This window comes from Balaenoptera ricei, chromosome 21 (genome assembly GCF_028023285.1).
Source record: "Balaenoptera ricei isolate mBalRic1 chromosome 21, mBalRic1.hap2, whole genome shotgun sequence".
NCBI classification, from domain to species: domain Eukaryota; kingdom Metazoa; phylum Chordata; class Mammalia; order Artiodactyla; family Balaenopteridae; genus Balaenoptera; species Balaenoptera ricei.
Genome location: NC_082659.1, coordinates 11978493 through 12005977, shown reverse-complemented (window position 1 = coordinate 12005977; position 27485 = coordinate 11978493). Strand labels below are relative to the sequence as shown.

Sequence of the window (27485 nt, the reverse complement as noted above, 5' to 3'; positions counted from 1 at the left end):
TTGCACGATTTCTCTTCCAACTTCTCTGATGCTATAAAACTCCTCTCTTTTAAATTCCATCAACACATTTTGTCTATTTCTGCCTCTGCGCATCTGTTTTTGCTGCTCCAACATGAATGCCAACCTCTTTCTCTCCAACAATTAAAATAGGGCCTGTGCCTCAAGGTCGCTACAAGGTTACCTGCCCGATGTGCGCACAGTTTCTACACTGCTTTGTCATCAGACCACTTACTAAAACTGCTCACATTACTCAACCCATCCCAGCTTCAATTCACCGTAATTCACGCACAGAATGTCCTTAGCACCCACTGCTGCCTCAGATGCCTCGATGAAGGGCAAGAAGTCGGCACCAGCTGAGGCCGCGAGCTCACGGCACCTGCAGCTCCTTTGGTCAGAAGGCGGAGTCGGCTCAGACACGCGGCCCCTCAGGCTGTGAGGACTCCCAGGAGGGCAAGGGGACGAAGTAACAGGGTGGGCTCAGGGTCACCAGAACTCCAGTATCCACGGCCTTCGAGTGGACGACTGCAGTGAGCCTGGAGAAGAGCGTGCGGCCAGCTTGGAATATTCGTCCCGGGGGGGAAAGGCTGACGACTGGGCAAACGGCGCCAGGAGAAGGCGGGAAGGACGGAGTTGGGCCTGTTGGGCACAGCGGGGGCTCTGAGCTCGGCCACGTGGGCTACTGGAGGGTGAACGCCGGCTGCTGTGCGGGGCCAGGTGCAGGGAACGAGGCTCCAGGCTCCCAGAGGCACGTGGAGGCTCGGACCCTGGGAATTGGCCAGACTCGGGACTTGCTGACGGACTGGGCTTGCGATGTAAGGAGACCGGGTTTATAGAAAGTTCCTGAGCCTGGGGCCTGAGCCGGTGCTGGTCCCTGCCACGCTGAGCAGAGCAGGGCAGGGCAGGGCAGGCAGGGGTCCTGCGCTGAACCTTTCCGTCTGAGCTGCCGGCCAGAGATCCAGGTGAGACGTCCAGGCAGAGGTTGGGTATGTGAGCCCAGAGAGCAGGGCTGAGCATCTAAATGTGGGAACCTGTCAGCATTGTGGTCATGCTTAAACTCTTGGGATAGGGTGCGACCCCCTGAGTACGGAGACAGACGAAAGGATTTCCATTATTTCCAGGAAGAGAAGAGGATCCAGCCAGGTGGCCAAGGGCACAGCAGGAAAACTGCAAGTTCCCAGAAAAATCACTTCAAAACCTGGTTTCTGGAAGGTCAGCAAAAGTGTCCAAATACTGTTGCAAGGACCAGGCAGATGAGGATGACATCTGCCAACAGGAAGATGACAGGGACTTTGTCAAGAGCATTTCAGAGGCGCCGCCACCACCCCTGGGCTGGAAGCCTGGTCAGCAGAGCGGGGGCGGGGGAAGCCATGCAATAACGGAGGACAGAGAAGTGAAGTGGAATCCGGAGGCTGACGTGTGCTCGTCAGAGGGGGTTCTGCTTGATTTTTGTTTTGCTTTTAGATGAAGACCAGCACATTTGCACATTGATGAGTTGACTCAAGGAGGGAAAGGAAAAAACAAGCCCCAGGTACGAAAGGCCGCCTGGATGTGCGTGGAGATTCTCATGGTAATGGGCAGGCCCCACCTTCACTCCGGGCTTCCTGTCTGGTTCACTCCTCGTTTGATCTGTTGTGGGAACCATCGTCTATGGTTTGTTTTTCTCAGATGGGTCTCTGTGCCTCTCTGGTTGGTCCAGATGCGGACGCAGGAGCTGTGCCATAGGGGCGGCCACCCCACGTGCTGGGCACTTTGCTAGCACAGGGCTGCGTGGTTGTGAACCCAGCCCGAAGAGTCCTTCAGAGGAAAATGTACGATCCCCAAATTGGCCGTGTCAGGTGGCATTCAGAATGAGTGCCAGAAATAGCCTGTATTTTTGGTGCAATCAGCCACCTCATACCTTTTTTCTTAAAGCTTAAAGGAAACAGAAAAGCACACACAGCCCTCAACATTTCTTTGGTCCAAGGTGTTTGTGTCTGAGACCCAGACCACCCACGAGGGAAGTGTTCTAGAAAAGTGAGGTGTTCTTATGTTTTCAGCTGGATCAGTGGGCTCCCTGTATCGTGCAATCAATGGGGAAACGGACCTTGAGATCCCAGAATGAGCATCTAGGAGACGGGCATCTCACCTGGGTACAATGCACCAACCCTTCAGCTTGCAGAACTATCCTCCCACTTCGACAACCTTGGCCGAGGGAGGCCTGTCCTTGGTTTCTGGCCGCTGTGAGCCACGTGTGCCCTGGGCATGAGTAGAAGAGGGGGGTCCTGCTCGCCCCCGTGTGACACATCGGCCAGCCCACTTTACAGGACCGTGGACGTGACCTGGGGTCCCCGTCCCCACTGCAGGGAGAGCCTGCTGCTCCTGGACTTTCAATCTGCGTAAAGTGTCTGAAAGGGGACTGTGTTCGGAGGAATTGGCTTCTGTCCATCTTCCCTGACAGACCAGCTACATCTAAGTCAGTGTGGCTTTTAATGCCATAAGCTTTGGGCGCTGTGCCAAAGTCCAGCCGCATACCCACCGAAAATGCAGCACACGCTGCAAAGAGAGGGAGTGACTTTGCCTTAATAGTGCTTCACGGGAACCTGTGTTTGTGGGCTGATTCCCATGTATGGTTCCTCACTTCCTGTGGGATGAGGCTGAGACTCCTTCACATCATCCATCATCTGGTCCTGTTTTTCCAGCTTCAGCTCCCTCCTCTCCCCACATCCCTGCCAAACACTTCCTATGTTCTAACTTAGTATTTTTTAACTTATTCACAAAGATTGCTCTGCACTAACAGCAAAGCCTATGCTTAACAGTATTCTTGTTTGCAGAAGGTTTTGTTTCTGTGACAGAGTCACTTACAACTCTGCACCCTCTCAGATTTTGTTTCCCTCTGCATACGACGTCTGAATACCTCATTACTGTCTGGTGAGCTCCTATTCATACTTCAAAGCCCAGTTCAAATGTTATCAGCTCTGAAACCTTCAACCACTCCACCCCTAACCAGAGTTGTTGCTCCACAGCCTTTTGCTGTAGAACTGATTATATTTGTGTATAACTTTGGGCGTTTTTGTTAACATCTTTGCCTTCAACATTATGTAATGAGCACCTCAGTAGAGGGACTAGCTATGATACGCCTGGGTGTTGCATATCACAGTGCTAGCACAAAGTGGGGTTACTAAATATGCTCTTCTTTGTCCAAGGAAAGAAGGATGCAGGAGGCACAGCACTAATGAGTGCCATGTTCTTAGTGGGTCATGTTTTAGTAAAAGCCAGCACAGCTGTTCTAGTGAACTGGCTGATGGTACCCTGCCCTGCTTCCTAATTAGAATTGACAACTGTAGGGGCACCTGCTCTGCTTGCCTGTCCAGCACCCTCTTTCTCTTCTTTATAAGGGCACCCTGTTTTCCTTTGGGGACTCACTTCTCTCCTAGGCATGTAACTTGGGTGACACTCATGAGAGTGTGACTGGGTGGGGCTGTCCCACCTTGTGTCTCTGGGGGGGGCCCACAAGCTAGGCCTCTCCTGGGAGGGTCTTCCATCCCCGACTGTGGAGATGGGTTCAAGGTGGGCACCTGACTCTAGCAAGACCAATACATTATTATACCCACGTCTGCTGGGATTATTGAAGGAAAGCCCCTCTTTTTCTGATGACTGGATGCAAAGCACATGAAAGCCCCAAGCTTTGGGAGTCGTTGTTGCTGCCACATGGAGAAACCAAGCCAGCAATGAAGCCTACTCAGAAGGAGCGACCAAAGATGGGGACAAATTTCCAATATGACCACCTGGATCCAGCCATGCCTGATGCTCACACCTGGGCCTTGGGCTACATATCCTAAGCCATTTTGAATTGGGCTTCAGTCCATTGCAATATACCATGTCCTGGCCATTCCCTGATGAATCTCCCTGTCAGAGAAGAACCGACTCAGTGGCAATGTAGTGATGGCAGATGCTATGCAGGGAGGAGAAGGGGGAATTCCTGCCGGGGGTCATTGTAAGCTTCCCGAAGGCTGTGGTCCTAGAACCCAGGCAGGGGCATGTCCGCACGCAGCAGTGGTCAGAGCGTTCCAGGCCAGCCACGGCTGGGAGAAGAACACCCAGTATCAGACACAGGAGAACACTTGCTGAGCCCCTGCCTGCACCCATGCCGGGCAGAGGACCCCGGGCCCCAGGGTGCTGCTCCTCTTCTGCTTTTGCCTCACAGACTGACCGGCTCTTCAACTTGAACTTGCTGGAAGGTGCAGTTTCCAGAACAGCGACCACTCCCAGGCCAGCATTTGTCTTCTGCCGCCAGGTTACAATATTGCTGAGAGCTGGATCACACACATGCGTATGTGTACATGTATGCATGTTTGTGTACACAGTAATACATAGCTTACATCTCTGACTCTGCCTCTCAAAAGGCAATTTCCTGTCTCATGAGCTCCTCCTGGCTAGGGGCTCGGCTGCCCGCGTGGCTGCTTGGCGACCTCAACACAGGTCTGCGGCCCCTCTGCCTGATTCTTGCCACGTTTTAATGGGATGTGACAGAGAGAAAACAGCTGTTTGCTCTAATGAATTCTCCTTGGCAAATGAGAGATTACTTTAAAATCAAAGCAGCCAGGGCTGATACCCCAAGTGGAAATAATTAAATTTCGTGCTAGAGAAAGATTAGAGGTCCTTACAGAGGGATGACAAAAAAGACTTTAAAAATCCAAGTTCAAGAGTGTTTTAAAGAATATGGAAGTGAGCTTATTTGCTGCAGAGATGGTTTCTGGTTGCGTGTTTAGGGTTTGGTGCATCCCACACGGGCAAGGGCACCAGTTCCTTCCAACTAGATTGTATAGTCAGCACTGCTGAGGGGAGGGAACTGACCACAAACACAACAAAGTGGGGACGGATGTCGGTGGAAATCTGGGCTCGGGCAGTGAGAAGTAGGCACTACATCTGAAGTGCTCATGTCACCATGAAGTGTCAGCAGGAAGGGCCTCTGGCTGGGTGAGTGGAGAGATGGTGGGAGGGAAGTTAGGGAGTTGGGGGAGAGTTAGGTAGGCAGCCCGGGCTGGGACAGGGCAGGTGGGCACGTCCTCAGGGCCCACTGCCCTTTTCCTGACTCAGCATCCAGTGAAAAGGAGGTGATGAGGGCTCTGAGCACCCTTCCCCGGCTCCTTCAGATTCCTGGTTCTAGCCTCATGGGGGATGCTGTAGGCAGGAATGCATCTTCCCAGACTCTGGATCCTCTGTAGTAAACAGTGCCCAGGAAATCAGCCTGAGCTGGAGGGAATCAGAGCCCAAGGCATTATAATGACAAAAGATTTCAGAAGGCTCAGAGGAGCACAGCTCTTCTCCACGTGAAGGAGCCTTTCTGATTGCCATGGACGACTAACTAGCTCCGTGTTTCTCTCCAAAGCCCTGTAATCCTAGAAATCAGAACTGATTAGAAAACTAAGGCAATTGCTAGGTAGTTTCAAAGGCTTGAGGAGGCATGTCCGATAAACCAAGGATGCAGTTTCACAGGAGAACCTAGACGCGTGTGGAAGCTGTGGACCACAGGGTATTGCAGATACCACGCAGTGGGAGGATAGCCACTTGGCGTAGATCAACTTGTCAGTCAAGATGTGTGTTGACTTTTTGACCTAGAAATTTTAGTTTTTAGGAAACTAGGCTAAGAAAATAATTAGAAGTACAAATATTCACATCTGAAGATGTTCATAACAGTGTTACTTATAGAAAAATTATTGAAGGTATCTGAGTTCAAAATGATGAACTGGTTAAATATAAATGCAGTGAAATGTTATTGGTCATTAAAATTGTTCTGAAATTTTTTTATCTATGGTGAAATGTTTGTAAAGAACTTTTTAAAAAAATATTTATTTTTGGCTGCATTGGGTCTTAGTTGCGGTGCGCTGGCTCTCTAGTTGAGGCGCGTGGGCTTAGTTGCCCCGAGGCATGTAGGATCTTAGTTCCCCGGCCAGGGATCGAACCCACGACCACTGCATTGGAAGGTGGATTCTTAACCACTGGATCGCCAGGGAAGTCCTGTAAAGAATTTTTTTTATTTAATTTTACTTATTTTTGGCTTCATTGGGTCTTCGTTGCTGTGCGTGGGCTTTCTCTAGTTGCAGCGAGCGGGGGCTACTCTTCGTTGTGGTGTGCGGGCTTCTCATTGCAGTGGCTTCTCTTGTTGTGGAGCACGGGCTCTAGGTGCGCGGGCTTCAGTAGTTATGGCTCGCAGGCTCTAGAGCACAGGCTCAGTAATTGTGACCCACGGGCCCAGTTGCTCCGCGGCATGTGGGATCTTCCCAGACCAGGGCTCGTACCTGTGTTCCCTGCATCGGCAGGCGGATCCTTAACCACTGCGCCACCAGGGAAGCCCCCTGTAAAGGGCTTTTAAGTGAAAGGGGAATATGGGACTCCACATAAAATATTTTAGCTATTGCAAATGAGAGTAGTTGCTTTCTGTATATGTACATGAATATTGCATAGAGGAAAAAATCAGAAAAGAATCCATCAAAACACCAACTATATATATTTCTAAGTTACATATATCTTAGCATTATGGGTACAGGTTTTTTGAATTTTCCTCTTTGTACTCTGCTGTATTTTCTGAAATTTTAATGATAAGAACGTATCACTTTTTAATCAGAATTTTTTTTTACTCAGACATGTCACTTAACCATTCAAACCCTCAACTTAACCCTCAATTTAACACAGTAATTTAACGTCCTCTTCCTATTTTTTTCCTGTTCTGGTTCACGCATCTGATAAAAGAAGGTTGCATTGGATGAGCGTCAGTCCTTGCCCAACCTCGCTTCACACGACGGTGACATCGAGTCAGCAGTCCCATGTCCTTGAAACGTGCGGTTCTGTGTTTTCACTCTGAAGCTCCGATCCTGCTCTGGACACCCTGTGCGGGAGCAGCTCCCACGCGAAGGGGGCGTCTCCCCCCAACCGTGCGCTGGGAGGGGTTTAAAGACAGCACCACGACCCTGGGCTCTCACACAACGTGGCCTGCCAGTCCCAGGTTCAGCCTAAAAGCAGCAGGGCCCCGTCCCTCTCCCCGCTTGGCAGGCCTTCTTGTCTGTCGTTGCATGTGGTCTCCTAAAACTGGGCGGACGGGCAGTGTTTTAGAAGGTTTTATCTCCACGTCTTATCACTACTTTCTTATTTTATTTTTAGGTAAAAGTTGTATATATTTGAGGTGTACAACATGATTTGAGACATGCATACATAGTGAAATTACTACAGTTAAGCTAATTAACATATAATTTCCTCACATAGTTACCATAGATCCCAGAACTTACTCTCCTTCTAATTGGAAGTTTGTGCCCTTTGACCAACATCTCCCCATAACCCCACCCACAGCCCCTGGCAACCGCCATGCTACTCTCTGCTTCCATGAGCTTGACTTTTTTAGATGCCTCATATAAGTGACATCATGCAGTAATTTTCTTTCTGTGTCTTGCTTATTTCACTTAGCATAATGCCCTCAAAGTCCATCCATGTTGTTGCAAATAGCAGAATCCCCTTCTTTTTTTAAGGCTGAATAATATTCCATGGTGTATATATCACATTCTCTTAATCCATTCATCCATCAGCAGACACTTAGGTTGTCCCCCTGTCTTGGCTATTGTGAATAATGCTGCAATGAACATGGATAGGTATGTGGATATCTCTTCGATGTAGGGATTTTATTTCCTTTGGATAAATACCCAGGAGTGGAATTGCTGGATCGTATGGTAGTTCTGCATTTAATTTTTTGAGGAACCTCCATACTTTCCATAGTGCTTGAACCAAATTCCATTCCCACCAACAGTGCACAAGGGTTCCCTTTTCTCCACATCCTCGCCAACACGTGCTAATTCATCTTTTTGTTGATGGCCATTCAACAGGTGTGAGGTAATAGCTCTTCGTAGTTTTGATTTGCATTTTCTGATGATTAGTGATGTTGAGCATATTTTCATGTACCTGTTGGCAGTTTGTATGTCTTCTTTGAGGAAATGTCTGTTCAGGTTCATTGCCCATTTTTTAATGGAGTTGCTTGATTTTTTGCTGTTGAGTTATATGAGTTCCTTTTGGATATTAGCCGCTTATCAGGTATATGGTTTGCTAATATCGCTTCCCTTTCCGTGAGTTGTGTTTTCATGTTGTTTCGTTTGCTGCTTCTCACTACTTTCTAATCTCATCACCCACCTTTCCTCAGCAGGACTCACCCTTCCTGCCAGCCTGGACGGTGCGTGGAAGACCTGGCGCTTCCCATGCAAACCTCCCTGGGTCCTTCCACTGCCCGCAGTGCCCCTCTCCCCCCTCTTCACCTGATGAAACCCTAGGCTGGTAACATTTTTGGTGGAAAACCATGTCTTCATCACTTTCATCTACCTCTAAGCCTTATACAGTGTTTGCACTTAGTGGATATTCAATAAATATTTTACATAAATTGCTGTTGGAGTCCATTTCTGAACAATGTAAGAAAACAAACCTTGGTTTTTAGCCTCAAACTTAATTTTTAGCCCCAAACAATATTCTTATCCTTGATCACTCTCCTTATTTACCATATTTAGCTTGGAATGATTTTAGCTTTTCCCAAAATAAAATTTACCCTCAAATGATGAAGTTTTGCCACCAGAGAGTAGATCTTAATGAATATACCCTTGGCTGTAGAGGTGGTTAAAAAAAAGAGTTGAAGAAAAAAAATTAAACAGTAATAAAACCATTGGAACTAATATGTAGGTCTATTTTCAAAGTTATCACTTGAATGTAGATATTTCTATATTTTTAAAAAATCAGACTTCATATCTATTGTCATATCTTATTCTTATTTCCCAATTCTGAAAGCATCCTCTTAAGAAAAAAATCTAATTAGCATAAATTACAAAGGAGACAAGGAAATCCTCCTCCAAATGGGACGTATTAAGACCCTCGCTCCTTGGGGGACGTGACTCACTCCACAGGATCACATATGAATATCTTCTTGATACACAAGTTTCAAAAAACAGCTGGGGTTTTAAAATTAAACTTGCCTTCGTTTTTATGCATAGTTTGGAACAAGTCTGGCACTCCTAGTCACAACTAAAATCGGGTGGCACGAGGCAGAGGGAGATAGGGCTTCAAAAGCGCCAGCCGTCCCACCCCGTCTGCGCGCGGGTCCCAGCAGGACTGTGTACTAAAGCGCTGTCCTCCTCCGGTGGTTAAACTCCTCGAAACTTGCGAATCGCTGACGTGCCGATTAATCTTTGCTTCATGGCTCTTATCCTGGTAGTTATTCTCATCAGGCCACAAATGATTCCATTTATTACCTCCCTGTTCTTTAAGGTTTGTTCCCCTTTTGCTCCGTCTTCCTCGTAATGAGAGACCACAGCTGCGGCCCCTGGGCTCCTAGGATTTCCTTTGCGTTTGAGGAAAGTATGCAGAGTTCTAAGCCCTGGTTCCTGATTTTCATTGAATAGGTCGTATTTTCTGAGCCTCATAACCTCGGCATCTCCTGTAATCAGCTTTTACGTTACAAGTCCCTACTTGGGATAGTGTGACTGTTGGGTAGAGCTGATCAGGAAAGAAGTTTATTGTTGCAGAAGTGAGAAGAAATTATTAGGCTAACTCATATGTGAGGGAGATGTACCTGGAAGAAAGTCTGTAATAGGGCATGTATGTTCGGGGGTATTTTTAAGTTGTATTGACAGACATGAAATCTGTTGAACCTGAATCAAGCAAATATGACTTTGGTCAGTTCAAAGAAACCTCTCGCTCAGCAGGAATGAGGGCCTGAGGAAGGAACCGCCCCTGGGCTGTAACGCTTTCTCGAGCTCCGGATCCGAACTCTCGGGCAGTGGCTGGAGGAGGAGGAAGGGCCTGCGGGAAGAACGGGAGTGGAGTCTCTGCGCTCAGGACGCGTGCACGCAGCCCGCTTGTTCCTCCTGAACACGGGGGTCAGGAGCCCCCACCGGCCCCGTCGCCAAGGGGCTGCACCCTTGACCTTTGACCGATCCCGCCAGTAAAAGCTTGAGTCCACCCAAGAGGATTGGGAAACGCCGTCAGCTGTTGTGTCCCTGCGTAGACGCCCCTCAAAGGGGCAGGACTGGAACAGACTGGAACAGGATGGGAGAAGCTGACGGCAGGATTCCAGTGAGCGGCTCCACCGGGTGCGGGGAGGAGCCTGGCAGGTCTGCCCCCAGGCCGGAGCCTCGCCTGCGCTCACCTTTCCGTCTGGATGCTGGTTCTCTCGCGATATCTGTCTCTGTGGCAGCTCAGCGGCCTCCACCTCCCCTCATCCCACCAACGCTTGCACACAACACACGTACACATGCATAACGTGCTCACAATCACACACGCATGTGCAAAACACATACACATGCACACACATGTATACACATGCACGTCCATGCAGAGGACATGTGTGCACACAAAGCAACACCCACAGAGGAAACACACACAGACACACAGTACACACATGCATACGTACATACACAACATACACCCACACATGTACACACGCACTTAAATACACATACACTACACATGTGCACACACATGCACCCACACATACGGAAACATACAAACGCACACACACAGGTGCTGGAGTTGGCCTCTAGTCCGACCCGTCCTCACCCACCAAATTCCCCTGAGGGTTGGCACGGCTAAGGGGATGGAGAGTGCTGCCCGAGACAATGAGTCCGCGGCCCACTTACCTCAACAAGGCTGGCTGAGCGCCACGGCAGCCACCACGCCCACGGCCCATGCTGACCCGCGGTGCCGGCGGCACTGCCCCGTCTTGGTTCTGACAGCACAGCCCAGGAGGCTGGGGGCCTGCGTGTGCAGGAAGCTTCGAGGTCGAAGCGTGGAGGCGCAGGGCCACATCACACCCCCCGGGCTTCGCGCACGTGCACGTTGTGAATGGGTTTTGTAGATGAAGGTGGAATCCGCGCACGTGCACGTTGTGAATGGGTTTTGTAGATGAAGGTGGAATCCGCGCACGTGCAGGTTGTGAATGGGTTTTGTAGACGAAGGTGGAATCCGCGCACGTGCACGTTGTGAATGGGTTTTGTAGACGAAGGTGGAATCCGCGCACGTGCACGTTGTGAATGGGTTTTGTAGATGAAGGTGGAATCCTGTCTTTCTACGCAGTCTGCCCGCTTGATGTCGAGTATAGGCCTTACACAATATTTTTGGTTCATTAAATTGTAACTTTTCAATAAGCTGGCTGGTCCCACACATTAAACATTTTCGAGAATGCTGGGGAGGGGAACATGTACCAAACCACTGAATTACTTGAAAGTCGGGTTTCGAGGACCGGTGAGCTGTGGACGAGCAAACGGGGAGTTGACCACCACCCACGTTTTATTTTCCCGGTTACAGCCCGTTTCCTCTGCCACCTCATTTCCCAGTCCCTGTGCTTTTCTCTGTGCTGTTGATTCTCAATATATTCCTGGTTCCAGTCAGGTCATGTGTGCACACATCTTGATTTCCAGACAAGGTTAAAATCCCCTTCTGTCTCTTTTAACACCTATAGTACCTAGCAGAGGGTTCAAATATTTATTGCTTGTTAATGCATGATTGATTAGCAGGGAACAGAACTAATTTTTTAAATTGGTTGCCAGTTGAAAAAATTAAACAAGATATCCCAGTGCTTAACCATAGAAATGTGACGACCTGACTCCTGTGATCACCTGGTTAAAACTCCTTCCAGCTAACTGCCCCTGGTTATCCACATCTCCTGGTTACACCTTCTGTTTCTAAGAAACCTCTCCGTAGACAATCTTGTTGGATACTTTACAAGACCCCACAGCCCTTCTCCAGTGTGTGTCCCCCTGAGTGGGCACCCCAAGACCCCCACCAGCCCCCCTCAACATTCTTCTCTTTCAGTGCATTTTAATGAACAGTTTTGAAGTCTGTGGAAATGTGGGTGTGTTTCTTGGGGCTAGTCTTTTCAAAAGGAGAGCAGACCTTTCGTATTTGAGGATGTTTCATCTTTTGGAGCTGATAAAGAGTCTTTAAAAACAAGGGAAATAGAAACCAGAGGGAAAGTACAGTGAGTGAACACAGTACTTTTTCTCACGCCCCAAGTGGGAAAATGCGCATCTTAAATAAAGGAATACATAGTCCTGGATGGCTTTAAACTAGCATGTCGTGGAATCAACGCATCCCTCTTCAAACGACCTATTAAATAGAGAAGACCTGTACTCCACATCTGCCAGCTGACCCTTCTGTTCAGAGGCTCCCTTTGCAATGCTAGGGTTACAAGCATGATCTCCCCTCTCATCCCATTTGTGTTGAGCCACCACTGACCTGCAGAGCTGGGTGAGACTCACCAAGATCACTGGACACCTTTGCTTCGGAATGAGACCACACTCACCGTGCGGTATAGTGCGTCCCAGGACTTACAAGTGGAAATTTGTAGCTTTGGACCCGCACCCATTTCACCCACCCCTAATCCCTCCTCTGGTAACCACCAATCTGTTTTCTGTAACCATGAGGTCAGTTTTTGTCATGTGTTTTTTTTTTTTAATTCCGCATATGAGATCATACGGTGTTTGTCTTTCTCTGACTTATTTTACTTGGCATAATACCCTGTAGGTCCATCCATGTTGTCACAAATGGCAAGATTTCCTTTTTTATGGCTGACTAGTATTCGTGTGTGTGTGTGTGTGTGTGCGTGTGTGTGTGTGTTACATTTTTCTTTATTGATTCATCCATCAATGGACACTCAGTTTGCTTCCATATCTTGGCTATTTAAATGCTGTAAATATGGGGGTGCATATATCTTTCCATGTTAGTGTTTTCATTTTCTTCAGAAGTGGAATTGCTGGGTCATATCATAGTTTAATTTTTTTAATATTTATTTATTTATTTGGCTGCGCCAGGTCTTAGTTGCGGCATGTGGGATCTTTAGTTGCGGCATGCAGGATATAGTTCCCTGACCAGGAATGGAACCCAGGCCCCCTGCATTGGGAGCACAGAGTCTTAACCACTGGACCTCCTGGGAAGTCCCTAATTTTTAACTTTTTGAGGAACCTCCAGACTGTTCTCCATAGTGGCTGTACCAATTTACATTCCCACCAACAATGCACAAGGGTTCCCTTTTCTTCACATCTTCGCCAACATTTGTTATTTCTTGTCTTTTTAATGATGGCCATTCTGACAGGTGTCAGGTGATATCTCATTGTGGCTTTGATTTGTATTTTCCTGGTGATGAGTGATGTTGAGCATCTTTTCATGTACCTGTTGGCATTTGTATGTCTTCTTTAGAGAAACATCTCTTCGGATCTTCTGCTCATTTTTTAAATAAGATTGGGGGTTTTTTTCCTATTGAGTTGTTTGAGTTTATTATATTTTGGATATTAACCCCTTGTTAGAGGTTTTCTCCCATTTGGTAGGTTCCCTTCTCATTTTGTTGATGGATTCCTTTGCTGTGCAAAAGCGTTTTAGTTTGATGTAGTCCCTCTTGTTTGTTTATGCTTTTGTTGCCTTTGTTTTTGGTGTCACATCCAAAAAAATCATCACCAGGACCCATTCGCAGAACTTACCGCCTATGTTTTCTTCTAGGAATTTTATGGTTTTAGGTTTTATGTTCAAGTCTTCAATCCATTTTGAGTTAACTTTTGTGTACTGGGTGCCATTCTGAAATATCCACAAGACAAGGAGAACAAGGATGAGATCACTGTCCTTCTTCTGATTTTCAAGACAGTGGATAGGTATTTTTCTAAAGCTCCTGAGACTCCACTAGGACCCGGTGGCCACAGGCAGCTTCCACGCTGGGTCAGCTGTCAGAGGCACTTGTGCTGCGACTGTCCAGATCCTGAGCTTCTGGAAGGGAAGCAGAGCCTTTGGAGAGAGACTTGGGAAGCGGGTGGGCTGTGAGGGGTGGGTGAGAAAGAGAAAGGCAGATCTCCGGGCTGTTCAGATGAGCCTCAGCAAAGCAGCGCAGGCAGGACCAGCACTGGTCACCAAGCCACAGCTGCCCTCCTTCTACAGGCTCTCCAAGTGTGGAGAAACCTGCCGTTTTCCGTCTGGGACTGTCTCTGTGCTTTTTCAACCAGATTTAATCTTTACAAAATGTGATAACCAAAATAAAGGGATTAATTTTCCCTATCACCCTTTTCCCTTCCTTGGCCAGATCCTGGTTTTAATGGGAGTTTCCAGAGGGTTGAACCCAATGCTCCTCAGAAAGGATTTTTGCTCTTGTTGACTCCTTGATTTGGGGTTTGCTTGAAGGTCTGTTTTAACAAGTTTTTGAATCAAAGTCCGGTCTGTTCAGTCTGTTTCAGGCAGAGAGGCTGGGAAATGAACATAGCAGTCTGGGTAGTAGAGCCAGAACACCCAACCTGCCATAGCGCGGTCCCGGCAGGAGGCGCCTGGCCTGCTGTGGGGGTGAGGGGGGGGTATTGCCCAGGCGAGGGAGGGAAGGCAGCCCTGTGAGAACTGCCTTTGGGGGAATCCTCCCATTGAGGTTGATGTTGCCAACAAGGGCCCGGCTCTGTGGGGGATTCTTCTACCTTGGAGACAGTGTTCAGCTGAGCCCAGGCCTTCCATTCTTGGCTTCAGTCTTCAGTCATTTGCTTCCGTTAAATGTACCAGATTCCTAAATCATCTCCAATGCTGACCAGTACTTTTAGACAGAGCAGGACTCTTAACACTCTTTATGTGTGGTTGTCAGATTAATTTTGATGTAGACTTGAGTGAATGATAATGCCAAAAATTTGTTCAGTGACCCTGCACCCTCCAGATGCCATTTCATCAAACTAACAGGACTGTGTATCAACTTCTAAACTGTATCAAGGACAGAGATGTGCTTCGGGGACATGCTGTGTCCCACATACCAACTTTCCCCCGAAGTCTGTAGATTTAGTGTTTGTCCACTAAGCATCATTGGACAACCATTAGCCGTGAAGGTCACCAGCGTGTGTGTGCCACATTTCCCCCCAACCAGAGAGATGTCCTGGCCCTTCCTCTGGGGCCTCGTGATACTGTGCACACAACTCTGCGGTCGTTCTGGACACTTCCTATGCTACGGTTCAGACACGCCCACAGACAGTGACAGGTGGGGTGGGGTCTACGTGTACGACAGACAGAAGCACACAAATGAGGTGCAGAGAGAGGGCTGCACCAGCGAGCAAAGGGAGGGGAATCTGAAGACAGAAAACCCCGTCTCTTAACACTGCTCTGTCACAAAGTGGCTCTAATATGAATAATAAAGATTTTAAAGAGGGGTGCAGATGTCACATTAAATGCAAGTCAACTGACAAACTGATACTTTGAAAAACTAAGTGCAATTTTGATGACCGATAGTGGTTAATATCAATACAATATAAAGATGCCTTAAAATGACAAGGAAACTGAAATTGTGAAGAGACAGGCAAGAGGAAAATGTATAAAGCATAAAATAGGTTATTTACAGAAGGAAAATACATGTAACTAAAAACTCTTCAAAAACATGGGAACAGAGTCTCCTCCTTCCTAGAATTTAGGGGAAATTACAGGTAAAATAATACCTATTGGTTTGAGAAATATTAGAAGCGTCCTACCATAAACTGCAAGACATGAAGGGAGAAGGGAGTTCTCCCACAGTCCTTGTGAAAATACAAATTTTTGTCTTTTGAAAGCGTGGCCAGATATATCCAAACTATAAGTACACTTATCCTTAGTACCAGTGACCTGACTCCTTGCCCCATAGAAATAAAAGAACGTAGGAAAATGGGTATCAGAATGTCAGTTGGCCGAGGTCACCAAACCCATTAATAGCAGAAGTGCTGAGATGAGAAGGGGAGTGTTGGGGGGCGATTCTGAGACCCAGGAAGGTGAGTCAGTCGTGACCACCAGGCTACCTTGTGGGTGAACCTCTAGCCCGAGAGCTTTGGTCGGCTGGCCGCCCATCCCAGCCACTCCACTGAACCAGGGAGTCTTTGAGGGAAAATAACACTCTCCCTCCCGCCTTGGGAGAATGGCTTAAGGTGAGCGCAGCACACGTGAACTGGGCATTGTCTCGAGTTCTGTGTTTCAACAGCCCCAGACCTGGAATAGCTCTGTACATAATTCCATCCGCTGTGGAAGCCATAATGCCCCCTGTTTATTTACGACAGAAGAAATTAGAACAGGTCACCAGTCCATCCCTCTCGCTGAGGCAGGATTCTTCACACTAATCTCTCTCCTGTCATTGAAAGCCATCAGCAAGTTACACTTAATGTTCTGCGTCCTCTAGGGAGAGTAGAAATAATGACAGTTGTCAGCACTTTCTTCCTGGGCCCCAGACACCACAGCCAAGTCGATCCCAATGACAGGAGGAGTGGTGTCACTGGGGTCGTGGAACGCCCCCCTCCTCCCTCCCCGCCTGAGCTACAGCAGATAAATCTCTGCCACTGAGTTTCCTTCGAGTGGAAACCCTCATGCGTCCTGAGGAGGAGGGAGTTGTCCATGGGAGTCATATCAAAAGATGAAAGACTTACACAAAGAGGAAAATCCCAGATTGTGTGAGACTCTTACCTGCATCCAGGTGTCTCCTCCTCGCCGGTCCCCTGGTCACAGTGACCACGAGTCACGGGCTGTCTTCACTGGCATCCAGGTGTTTGGAGCAGGAGAGCGTGGGGTCTCTCAGCCCGTGGCAGCCCCTGTGCCGTGTGACCTTGGACTCTTCCTTAGAGGGGGGAGCAGGGGCCTCCAGGGCCGTCTCTAGCGTTGATTCTGCGGGCGGCACCTCCGTCCACCCTCCCCCACGGCTCCCTGTACATCAATCGGTCTCAGACAACTCATCGCTTAAGTCACAATGACACGTTTCAAATTTTCTGCAACAACCGTATCTCACTTTACAATCAGAAAAAGAACAAATGTTTTTAATATTTGAAATTTTCAGGGAAAAAAGTTAAAAACCTAAACCTTTTAAGAAGTTGCAGCAGACTGAAAGATGCTGAAATTGCAGATGACTAAAGCAGGGACCAGACTGACTGCTAAACAATAATTCTTAGAAGAAGGGGCACGTGCGGGTCAGAAAGAGGGAAGCAAGTGCCAGCCCCCTGGAACATGGCAGGTTCCACCCGTGTTGGATGAGGAGGTGAGCGGGCACTAACTCCGGCTCAAGGTCTCCTACTTTCCTGCTGAAACTGCCAGTAAAGGAGGAATGCAAACACTTCCACAGCCGCACCACACTGGGAAATGAAAGATTAATTTTTCTTCGCAGGTACTGATTAAGGAAGCTTTGATCAGCTGCCCAATTAGGGAAATCAATGCAGCATCACATGAAACAGGTCGAAATGTTCCCTTTTTATGGAACATACACAAGATCTCCTAACAACCACCACGTTGCCTACTTGGTTATTTAACACAGGAGAAAACAGGCCCTGAGGAGTTAGGTAACTGGCCTGAAGTCACAGAGCGAATTTATAGCAGGGCTGAGACTAGGCCCGGAACTTCCCACATCCGGTGACTGGTTCCCCATCTCCTCCGAACACCCTCGTCCGTCCATCCCTAGGTGACCTCCCTCCAGATATGTTTGAATATCCCACTTCTCCCGTCTCCACTGCCTGCTGGAGGGGCCTGCCTGCCCCCACCCTAAATCCACCCTTCAAATAACAGGGCATCATTTCAAGATGTACACTGTACAGCTTGGCTGCTTGAAATGCTCCAGTGCCTCCTGTGGCCCTCGGGATGAACCCAAACCCTTGGGTGTGTGAACAGCCGCCGAGGCCCTTGCCTCACCCTCCTTCTCCCCAGGCTCCCAGACTCCTTCCTGCCTGGCCTTCGGCCTCGGGGCTGCATCTGCTCCTGGGAATCCCTTCCACCCAAAGGCAGGTCCGAAGCGGTCGTTACTCTCCTGAGAGCTCCCGCTTGCGAACCAGGAGGGCGGCACAGCCTCGAGGTGCAGAAGGGGCAGCTGCCTGTCTGCCCACTGGCCACTCTCTGGTCACCTGAGCTATGGCGATTATTCAATGTCTCTGACTCGGTTTCCTTGCCTGTAAAATGGGGATTGAGTTATACTCAGGAAGACTCTAGCTCAGCCCAGGGCGAGTGCTGTATGTGTGCGTGCTACATAAAATGAATAAGTTACATACAAGTAATGATTTGTATTAACATTTCAGTTTGAGGGAGAATCATAGCTGGGGGACTGTTTTCTGGCTTTGGCAGCTGCTGCTGAGAATTCCGATTCCCTTCTGAACCCCCGGCCTGTGTGTCGCCAGGTGAAAGATCACAAGTGCAGACCTTTCCTGATCCACACGCATTTCAAGTGTCCCTCATTAGTCAGACGTGTCCGTGCACCTCTCAGTTCCAAGACCAACCCTGTGAACTATTAATCACTCTGAGGAGGAGCTCGATTGCCCCAAGGTCCCACAGATGCAGAGAAATAGTGAGAAACCAAGATGTGGTGTCCCTGATGGTGACAGCAGGACAGGACTGCATCGCTGAGCATGGGTGTGGGCGAGGCTCTGACTGGCCATCGGGCAGCGCCGGGGTGAAGGTACCCTGGAAAGGGAGGTCCGCATCCAGGGGAGGTGTGCGTAGCAGGCCACATTGAGTAAGCTGTGCATTAAACCCAGGGTAGCTAAAGTAAAAATGCAGTGGAAGGGCCAGGCGACAAAGCTGAAGAGCATGGACCAGGAAGACAAAGAGATGGTTAATAGGAGAGAAAGGACAATGGAAAGAATGTGGACGGAGGAGGATATTATCAAAAACAAATGCAAGAAACTTACCAGCCCCTACGGACACCCGCTACGGGGCCGTAACGGGAACTCAGACCGTCTCAGTGGCCACAGGTTCAGTCCGAAAGTGTGGATTGTCTGCAAACGGGCACCACGAGGGGAGAACCTAGGGCTTAGGGTCTGCCAGGCGGGGCTGACCTAGGAAGAGATGGCTGGGACATTATGGAGAGGGTGACGGGGGGTGGGGGGTGGGGTGATGCTGAATGCGTGAGGAGCAGGGCCGGGGTGCCCCGCAGGGAGCTCGAGGCGCCCACCCACACAGCCCTCCTTAAAGACCAGCTTGTGTGTCCTCCTTCCTCTCCTCCCGTCAGCCCCCCGGGGAGCCTCAGCTCAGGTCTTTGCAAATCCAACCATCCTCCTTCAGTGTGCCAGGTACAAAGTGGTCGAGGCAAGTGGATTTATCTTTATTTCCCCGGTGGGATTGGATTAGCCATGAATGCCCTCCTCTGAATAGATCACCTGTTTCACACCCTCCGTGTTCCTGCTGGCATCAGAGTGATGCCTTTCAGTCTAGGTAGAAATTAAGTGAAATCAAATTGAAGATGTGGTTCACGTTACACAGGGTCATGGAGGACTTGGGCACCTGGAGGAAGGACTCAGCAGCAGGTGAGGGAGCAGAGCCAAGCGTGGATTCCAAAGTGGTGCCATGACTCCCTCTTGGAAGACGCGGGGCTGTTTATGGGACTCAGAGGGGAAGGGGTTTGCTGGTGGGGCAGCAGCGGTCGGAGCAGGCTCTGGGGACTTGACCGCCTAAGGACAGTCCCGTGGTGGGAACGGGGCGGGTCCAGGCTCTGTGGGGTCTGAGCTTAGGCAGGTCAGGGAGCCTCTTCACAAAGAAGAATTCAAAGTGACCGACAAGGTGTGTCGAAACAGGGCCCTGGCGCTTCCTCAGCTTGGAAACCTTGGAAACAGGTCCCTGGCACTTCTTCAGCTCCGTGGTGCATCCCCCGTGGGGCTGGGACTTCTCTAACGGAAGTCTGATGAGAGGAATCTTATGTTACTGTGACAGAATGACCATTGGATCTGTAGTGTTTCTTGGTTTTGTTTCAATATAAAACTTTCTCCCTCCACGCTCTGGTCAGTGTGCCATAAACCAGGCAGTCTGTGCCAGCCACCATGGTTCAAAGGGACCCTGATAACAGTTTCCCAAGAGAAGCACAGCCAAGAAAATAGTGATGCCCCTCGGGCTTCCCTGGTGGTGCAGTGGTTGAGAATCCGCCTGCCAACGCAGGGGACACAGGTTCGAGCCCTGGTCTGGGAAGATCCCACATGCTGTGGAGCAACTAAGCCCGTGTGCCACAACTACTGAGCCTGTGCTCTAGAGCCAGCGAGCCACAACTACTGAGCCCATGCACCACAACTACTGAGCATGTGCTTTTAGCCCATGAGCCACAACTACTGAGCCTGTGCTCTTAGCCCATGAGCCACAACTACTGATGCCCGCGTGCCACAACTACTGAGCCTGCGCACTACAGCCTGCGAGCCACAACTACTGAGTCCGTGTGCCACACTACTGAAGTCTGCATGCCTGGAGCCTGTGCTCCACAACAAGAGAAGCCACCGCAATGAGAAGCCCGCACACCGCAACCAAGAGTAGCCCCTGCTCGCCCCAACTAGAGAAAGCCTGCGCACAGCAATGAAGACCCAACATAGACAAAAATATATAAATAAACAAATTTATTAAAAAAAAAAAAAAAAAAGAAAGAAGGAAAATCGTGATGTCCCAGAAGCCACACTGGTTGTTTCCATGTTTTGGCTGTTGTAAATAATGCTGCAATGAACATGGGGGTGCAGGTATCTTTTCCAGCTAGTGTTTTTGTTTTCTTTGGATAAATGCCCAGAAGTGGAATTGCTGGATCATCTGGTAGTTCTATTCTTAATTTTTTGAGGAACCTTCATACTGTTCTCCATAGTGGCTGGACCAATTTACATTCCAACCAACAGTGCACAAGGGTTCCCTTTTCTCCACATCCTCACCAACACTTGTTATTTCTTGTCATTTTGATGATGGCCATTCTAACAGGTGTGAGCTGATATCTTATTGTGATTTTGATTTGACTTTCCCTGATGGTTAGTGATGTTGAGCATCTTTTCATGTACCTATTGGCCACCTGTATGTCTTCTTTGGAAAAAATGTCTATTCAGAGCCTCTGCCCATTTTTTAATCAGATTGTTTTTTGGTGTTTGTTTTTTGCTATTGTGTTGTTTGAGTTCTTTATATCTTTTGGATATTGATCCCTTATCAGGTATATAATTTGCAAATATTTTCTCTCATTTAGTAGGCTGCTTTTTCATTTTGCTGATGGATTCCTTTGCTGTGCAGAGCTTTTTAGTTTCACATGGTCCCTCTTGTTTGTTTATGCTTTTGTTGCCTTTGCTCTTGGTGTCAAGTCCAATAAATTATCGCCAAGACTGATGTCAAGGAGCTTATTGCCTATGTTTTCTTCTAAGAGTTTTATGGTTTTAGGTATTACATTCAAGTCTTTAACCTATTTTGAGTTAATTTTTGTGTATGGTGTAAGATAATGGTCCAGATTCATTCTTTTGCATGTGGTTGTCCAGTTTTTCCAGCACCATTTAATTAAAGGGACTGTCCTTTGCCAATTGTATATTCTTGACTCCTTTGTCATTAATTAATTGACTGCATGTGCATGGGTTTATTTCTTGGGCTCTATATTTTTTCCATTGATCTGTGTGTCTGTTTTTTAATGCCAATGTTAAACTGTTTTGATTACTATAACTTTGAAACATCGTTTGAAATCAGGAAGCATGATGCCTCCAGCTTTGTTCTTCTTTCTCAAGATTGCTTTGGCTGTTTAGGGTCTCATGTGGTTCCATACAGATTTTATATTTGTTATATTTCTGTGGAAAGTGCCATTGGAATTTTGATAGGGATGACCTTGAATCTGTATATTGCTTTGGGTAGTATGGGCATTTTTAACAATACTAATTCTTCGAATCCATGAGCACAAAATACATTTCCATTTATTTGTGTCTTCAATTTCTTTCATCAGTGGTGTACAGTTTTTAGTGTACAGGTCTTTCGCCTCCTTGGTTAAATTTATTCCGAGGTATGTTATTGTTTTTGATGAGATTGTAAATGGGATTGTTTTCTTAATTTATCTTCTGATAGCTCATTATTAGTGTATAGAAATGCAGCACAACCAAGTGATAGGAGGGTTGGAACCCTCAGTCGCACCTCCACTCCCCGCCTCTGGGGAGGGGAAGAGAGCCGCAGGTGGAATCTACCCCCAGTGGTCAGCAGTTCAATCAATGAAGCCTCCATGAAAACCCAGAAGACGGGGTTTGGAGAGCATCCAGGTGGGTGAGCACATGGAGATGCTGGGAGGGGGGCGCCTGGAGGGATCGCGGGGCCCCAAACCCCCTCTGCACACCCTGCCCCACGTGCCTCCCATCTGGCTGCTCCTGAGTTCATCCTTTTATCATAAACCGGTCATTTAGTAAGTAAAATGCTTTCTGAGTTCTGTGAGCCACTCTAGCAAATTAATTGAACCCAAGGAGGAGTCGTGGGAACCTCCAGACTATAGCCAATTGGCCAGAAGCACAGGTGACAACCTGGACTTGCGTTTGGCACTGGGTGGGGGGCAGTCTTGGGGCCCTGGGCCCCTCCCCTGTGGAATCTGACACTTACCTCCAGGTACAAAAGCCAGAACTGACTGACTCGTAGGTCACCCAGAGAATCGCTTGGAGGCATGGGGGAAACCCACACACATTGGAACAGAATCATACCTGTTCACATTACACTGGATCTTCCTGCAAGCGGGACCAGCCAACTCACCAGGTGTGCAAAGACCAGTGAAGTCAAGCTGTGGGTGCACCTCTGTCCACAACAGCCACCAGGGCAGCCTCAGCATCGCCCAGGTTTACACCGGGCCCTGACCTCAGCTATGCTGCCCAGGTTCTTTCCGGCTTCTGGCCCCTGAACTTCGCTTTGCCTCTTAGTGATCACAGAGGCTTATGCTTTCCCGTCTGCCTCTTCTGCTTCCCGGCCACACTGGAGAAGAAATAACCTAGAGGGAATCACCTGCTTTGACAAATGATTTAGGCCAGTCAAGTTATCCAATATCCCCCAGCCTCTGTTTCCTGACCTGTAAAATGCGTATTTAAAAAAATGCTTCATATGGTTTTGTGATATTTGGTTGGTTTTCAGTCCCTTTGATACATTGTCCAAAGGCACCTTTGCGTTTACTTTCGATTTCACAGGCTACTTCTTGCTGTTTAAACAGATGATCGTCCAGTTGGAAGTTTCAGCCGCAGCTGCTTCCTGCTTTGAATCCCAGCCTCATAGAGTTTATTTAAGTAAGATTTTTCTCAACCTGTGAAGCACAATTCCGAAGGTACAGAAAAGAAGCAATGTCTGCACCTCATCCGCACAATGTGGTCGAGTGCCAAGTGCCACAGAATGTCCCGCAGAGGCCACGGGGGAGTGACCCCTGGGGAAACGGTGCTCCAAGCTTGATGGACTGTAACGTCGTAGGAAAGAGAAAGAAGTGCCACAAATGAGAAAATACAAACGCGGTCTTGTCACGGATGGAGCTAGTGTAACCCTGGGAGACAGGAGGCTGCAGAAGAGCCTCCTGGGGAGGGGTCGGAGGTACTGAGACGGCTGAAGAATAGAAGGAAGAAGATCCAGACGCAGAAATGCCCTCTGGCTGAGTCAGCAAGGAGGGCACCACCAGGTGAGCCGCTGGCATTGTTCTCAGTTATGCGTGTGTATGACATGCGTTATATATTTTAGGTTATCATATGTATAGTTATGTATGTATATGTATATATATATATATATAGTTACGTATGTATGTATACTTCTGTAGCAGATTATGTAATTATGTAACAATTTGTGTTATCTAGTATTTAGTATGTAATTATAATTATATATTACATACGGTATATGACATATAGAATGTATTAAATATTCCATATATACTATATAATATGTACAATACTATATATACAATATAATGTATACTATATTGTATATAAAATATATTGAATATAAAATAGTATATATAGTATAATAGTACATAGTATTATAGTTACATATGTTATAACCATAATATATAGCTATACTATATATAGTATATAGTATTCTATATAGTTATATATTATATAAATGTTTTATATGATATATAATCTAAATGTAAATATATGGATATAAAATATTTTTTAAATACATTATTTTAAAAAATAAATGGAGAAAACTACAAATATTATACATTTGATCTTTCCAACAAAGAGCAGCAGATTAAGAAATCCAATAAAAGCTAGAAGGAGTTCTGCCTCTCTCTAATCAGCTGTGGAGTATTGGAAAAATCAGTTAAGCTCCCTGGTCCAGTCTTGTCCGTAACTGAAAGATTAGCTGGTGCCCCTTAGGGGCCCTTCCTGAGCTTTCCTACAGAGTTTGATCCAACGTAGGGCATGCAGACCCATGACTAAGCACTCGAGAAGCTCCCTTCAGCTGGTTCCTTGGGTGTGGGTCACCTCTGTCCCTGCCCAAGGCCCACAAGGACCCCGCCCTCTTGTGTGAGCCGGCCAGCGGCGATGACAGAACCCCTCCCTCTGCCTGGCACCCCCAGGCCCCTCCCCTGGCCCTGGCTTCTGGACCTCTTCCTGCCTTTGATACTTTCCCTTCTAGAAACCAGGGGTCTTTATCTCTCCTTGAAGTTGAGTTACTTAATCAAGATATTTTATATCCATCTTCTTGTATCCCTTTTTTGTCCTGCAACATGAGACCAAAAGATAAAAATTTTTCATTTTTTAAAGATAACCTTTATGCATTCGTATCTTTAATTTTCTCTCTTTTATTTCTTCTGGTTTTTTTCGTTAGGAGCACCAGTTATACACATGTTATTTTCCCACCGTCTCCACATCACTCCCTGGCCCCCGAGTCACTTACCTGCCTTGCACTGTGCATGCCCAGCACCCTGAGTGACTTCAGGTTTGCCCCCCGTGTCCCGGACAGCACTTCCCACCTGCTTCTCCTACTTCTGATGGCTGCTGTTGGCGCTTTCGCCTCCTGGCCTCTTCCTCCTTCACCCACTCCTGATCCTCTGTCCTTGTCCTGCAGTCTCTCCTTGGAGCCCTTACAGCTCTTCCTTCTGCTTTTCTCCTAGGACAGCTTGTCTTGACTCCAAGTTTGTTTAGTGATGTTATTTCTTTGAATGATTTCTTATTTCTTTGTCTTTTTGCAATTTTGAAAAAAAATTAAAGATACAGGAAAAGTATAAAGAATTTTTACAAAACACATTGTGTTTCCATAACCCAAATTTAACTATATATTTTGTCATACTTGTTTCTAATCCTTTTAAAAGAAAAAATACATAATAGATATAGCTTAGGAATCCTTTATGAACAACACAGAGGCCTGTCCTCACTCACCCAGTGGTAAACAGTTTGGTAGTTTGTATTTTTATATTCCTTTTTTAAAAATTTACATATGTACATGTGTCCATTATACAAACTTATTTTTGAAAGTGTTACTTTACATTAAGTGGCACTATGCTGTATTAATTATTCTGCCCCTTCCTCTTTTCACACTATGTTCGTGATCACAAAGTCCTATATTACCTATATTTCATCCTACTAGTTTTTGGTTGGTCACATTTAGGCTTTACAAGACTGCTTCTGAGCTCTTCTTTTCCCTTGGTCTGTTTTTCTACTGCTGTACTGTTGTCACAATCTTTATGACTGTACCTTTGATGTATTCATTTTCTTGTAAATTCTCCCAATTTGGCTTTTTCTCAGAAAAAGAGTTTTTGGTATTTTTCCTTCTCAAACTTTTTTAACCTTATATTATAGAAAATTTTAAACATATGTAAGTAGACCCAATAGGATAGCCCAATCCCAGCTGCAGTGATAATCAATTCATGCCCAGTCTGGTTTCATCTACGCCTCCCCCTTGGTCCCCCCACCCCTGCCCCAGATTCTTTTGAAGCCAGTTCCAGGTAGTGTATCATTCCAAGCATTTCTTTTTTTCTTTTTTTTTTTAAATTTATTTATTTTTGGCTGCGTTGGGTCTTTGTTGTGGTGTGCAGGCTTCTTATTGTGGTGGCTTCTCTTGTTGCAGAGCATGGGCTCTAGGCGTGCAGGCTTCAGTAGTTGTGGCATGCAGGCTCAGTAGCTGTGGCTCTCGGGCTCAGTAGTTGTGGCTCGCGGGCTCTAGAGCGCAGGCTCAGTAGTTGTAGCGTACAGGCTTAGTTGCTCCGTGGCATGTGGGATCTTCCTGGACCAGGGCTCGAACCCGTGTCCCCTGTATCGGCAGGCGGATCCTTAACCACTGCACCACCAGGGAAGCCCCCAAGCATTTCTTAAGCTATTTCTTTACACATATTCTCTAAAATCAGTTTTTTAAGTTCCCCATATATTTTGATGGAGTTTTGATTGAATTTTCATTGAATTTAAAGATTTTGGAGAATTCACTTAAAAAATTGAATCTGTCTATCCGTGAAATTGGATAAAATTTCTAACCATGAAATTTTTCCCCATTTATTAAATTCTTCCTTTATATCTTTTAATAACACGTTTGTTGTTTTCTCTGTGAAGATGTTGCACATTTGTTAGATTTTGCTGCAACTATGAATGTTATAGATTTTGCTATGACTATGAATGACACAGTTTAAATTATAATTCCCACTTGGTTATTGCTACTGTAAAGAAATGATATGAATTTTGTGCATTGCTCTTGTCCCCTGCAAATCTTGCTAAACTTTTATTTTTTATTTTATTTTTTAATAAATTTATTTATTTTTGGCTGTGTTGGGTCTTTGTTGCTGCACACGGGCTTTCTCTAGTTGCGGCGAGTGGGGACTACTCTTTGTTGCGGTGCGCGGGCTTCTCATTGCGGTGGCTTCTCTTGTTGCGGAGCACAGGCTCTAGGCACGCGGGCTTCAGTAGTTGTGGCACACGGGCTCAGTAGTTGTGGCTCATGGGCTCTAGAGCTCAGGCTCAGTAGTTGTGGCACGTGGGCTTCAGTAGTTGTGGCACACAGGCTCAGTAGTTGTGGCTCACGGGCTCTAGAGTGCAGGCTCAGTAGCTGTGGGGCACGGGCTTAGTTGCTCCGCGGCACGTGGGATCTTCCTGGACCAGGGCTTGAACCCGTGTCCCCTGCATTGGCAGGCAGATTCTTAACCACTGCACCACTAGGGAAGCCCTAAACTTTTATTAATCTGAGTAGTTTATTCATAGATTCTCTTGGATTTTATAGGTAGACAATCATATCATCTGCAAGAAAATGATAGCTTTGCTTTCTCTCATCCCTTATAACTCATGGTTTTTATTTTTTATTTTACTGCAAAGGCTTGTTCTCCAGTGCACTGTTGAGAAGAGTAGTGATAACTGGCTGTCGCGCTTGTCCCTCACATTCGTGGCTCTTGTACATTCCCCATCTGCCTAACATCTTCTCGCCCAGCTGGGCAGCATGTCTCCACCTGGCCCCGGGCTGACTCCGGGCAATCTGCATTCATCTTTGAGGGAAGCAGGTCTGCTGAGCCAGCCTGGTCCTGAAGGCCCATGGGGGCAGGGACAGGGCTGAGCTGCAGAGAAACCACGACACCACCTGGGTTTGCTGTCGTCCCCTGCAGGATCCCCTCACTCACACAGGGTGACGGTGGCCGCACCCCCCCGCCCACCTCCCCTTGGCCGACTCTTAGCTAAAAGGCTGGGTCATAGGCCAAAGAACTAGCACGCAGACTGGCCTTCAGTTTTACCTCACACCATGTGAGAGGGGTCTCAGCTCACCCTTCTCAGGCCCATCAGCCCAGGGAATCCCCCTGCACCCCTACCTCTGGGACAGAGCCAGGGTCCACGACCAGGTCAAATAGGGGTAGGCAT

General features: G+C 47.4%; 1 long non-coding RNA gene across 2 annotated transcripts in view; it reads left to right on the top strand.

The window, feature by feature from the left end:
• LOC132356673 (uncharacterized) overlaps positions 1 to 27485 on the top strand; it is a 56391-nt gene that overhangs the window by 27467 nt on the left and 1439 nt on the right. For both annotated transcript variants that reach the window (XR_009499972.1, XR_009499971.1), the window contains one exon: positions 22883 to 23335. This is a non-coding gene — a long non-coding RNA (uncharacterized LOC132356673). The remainder of the gene's footprint in view (positions 1 to 22882; positions 23336 to 27485) is intronic.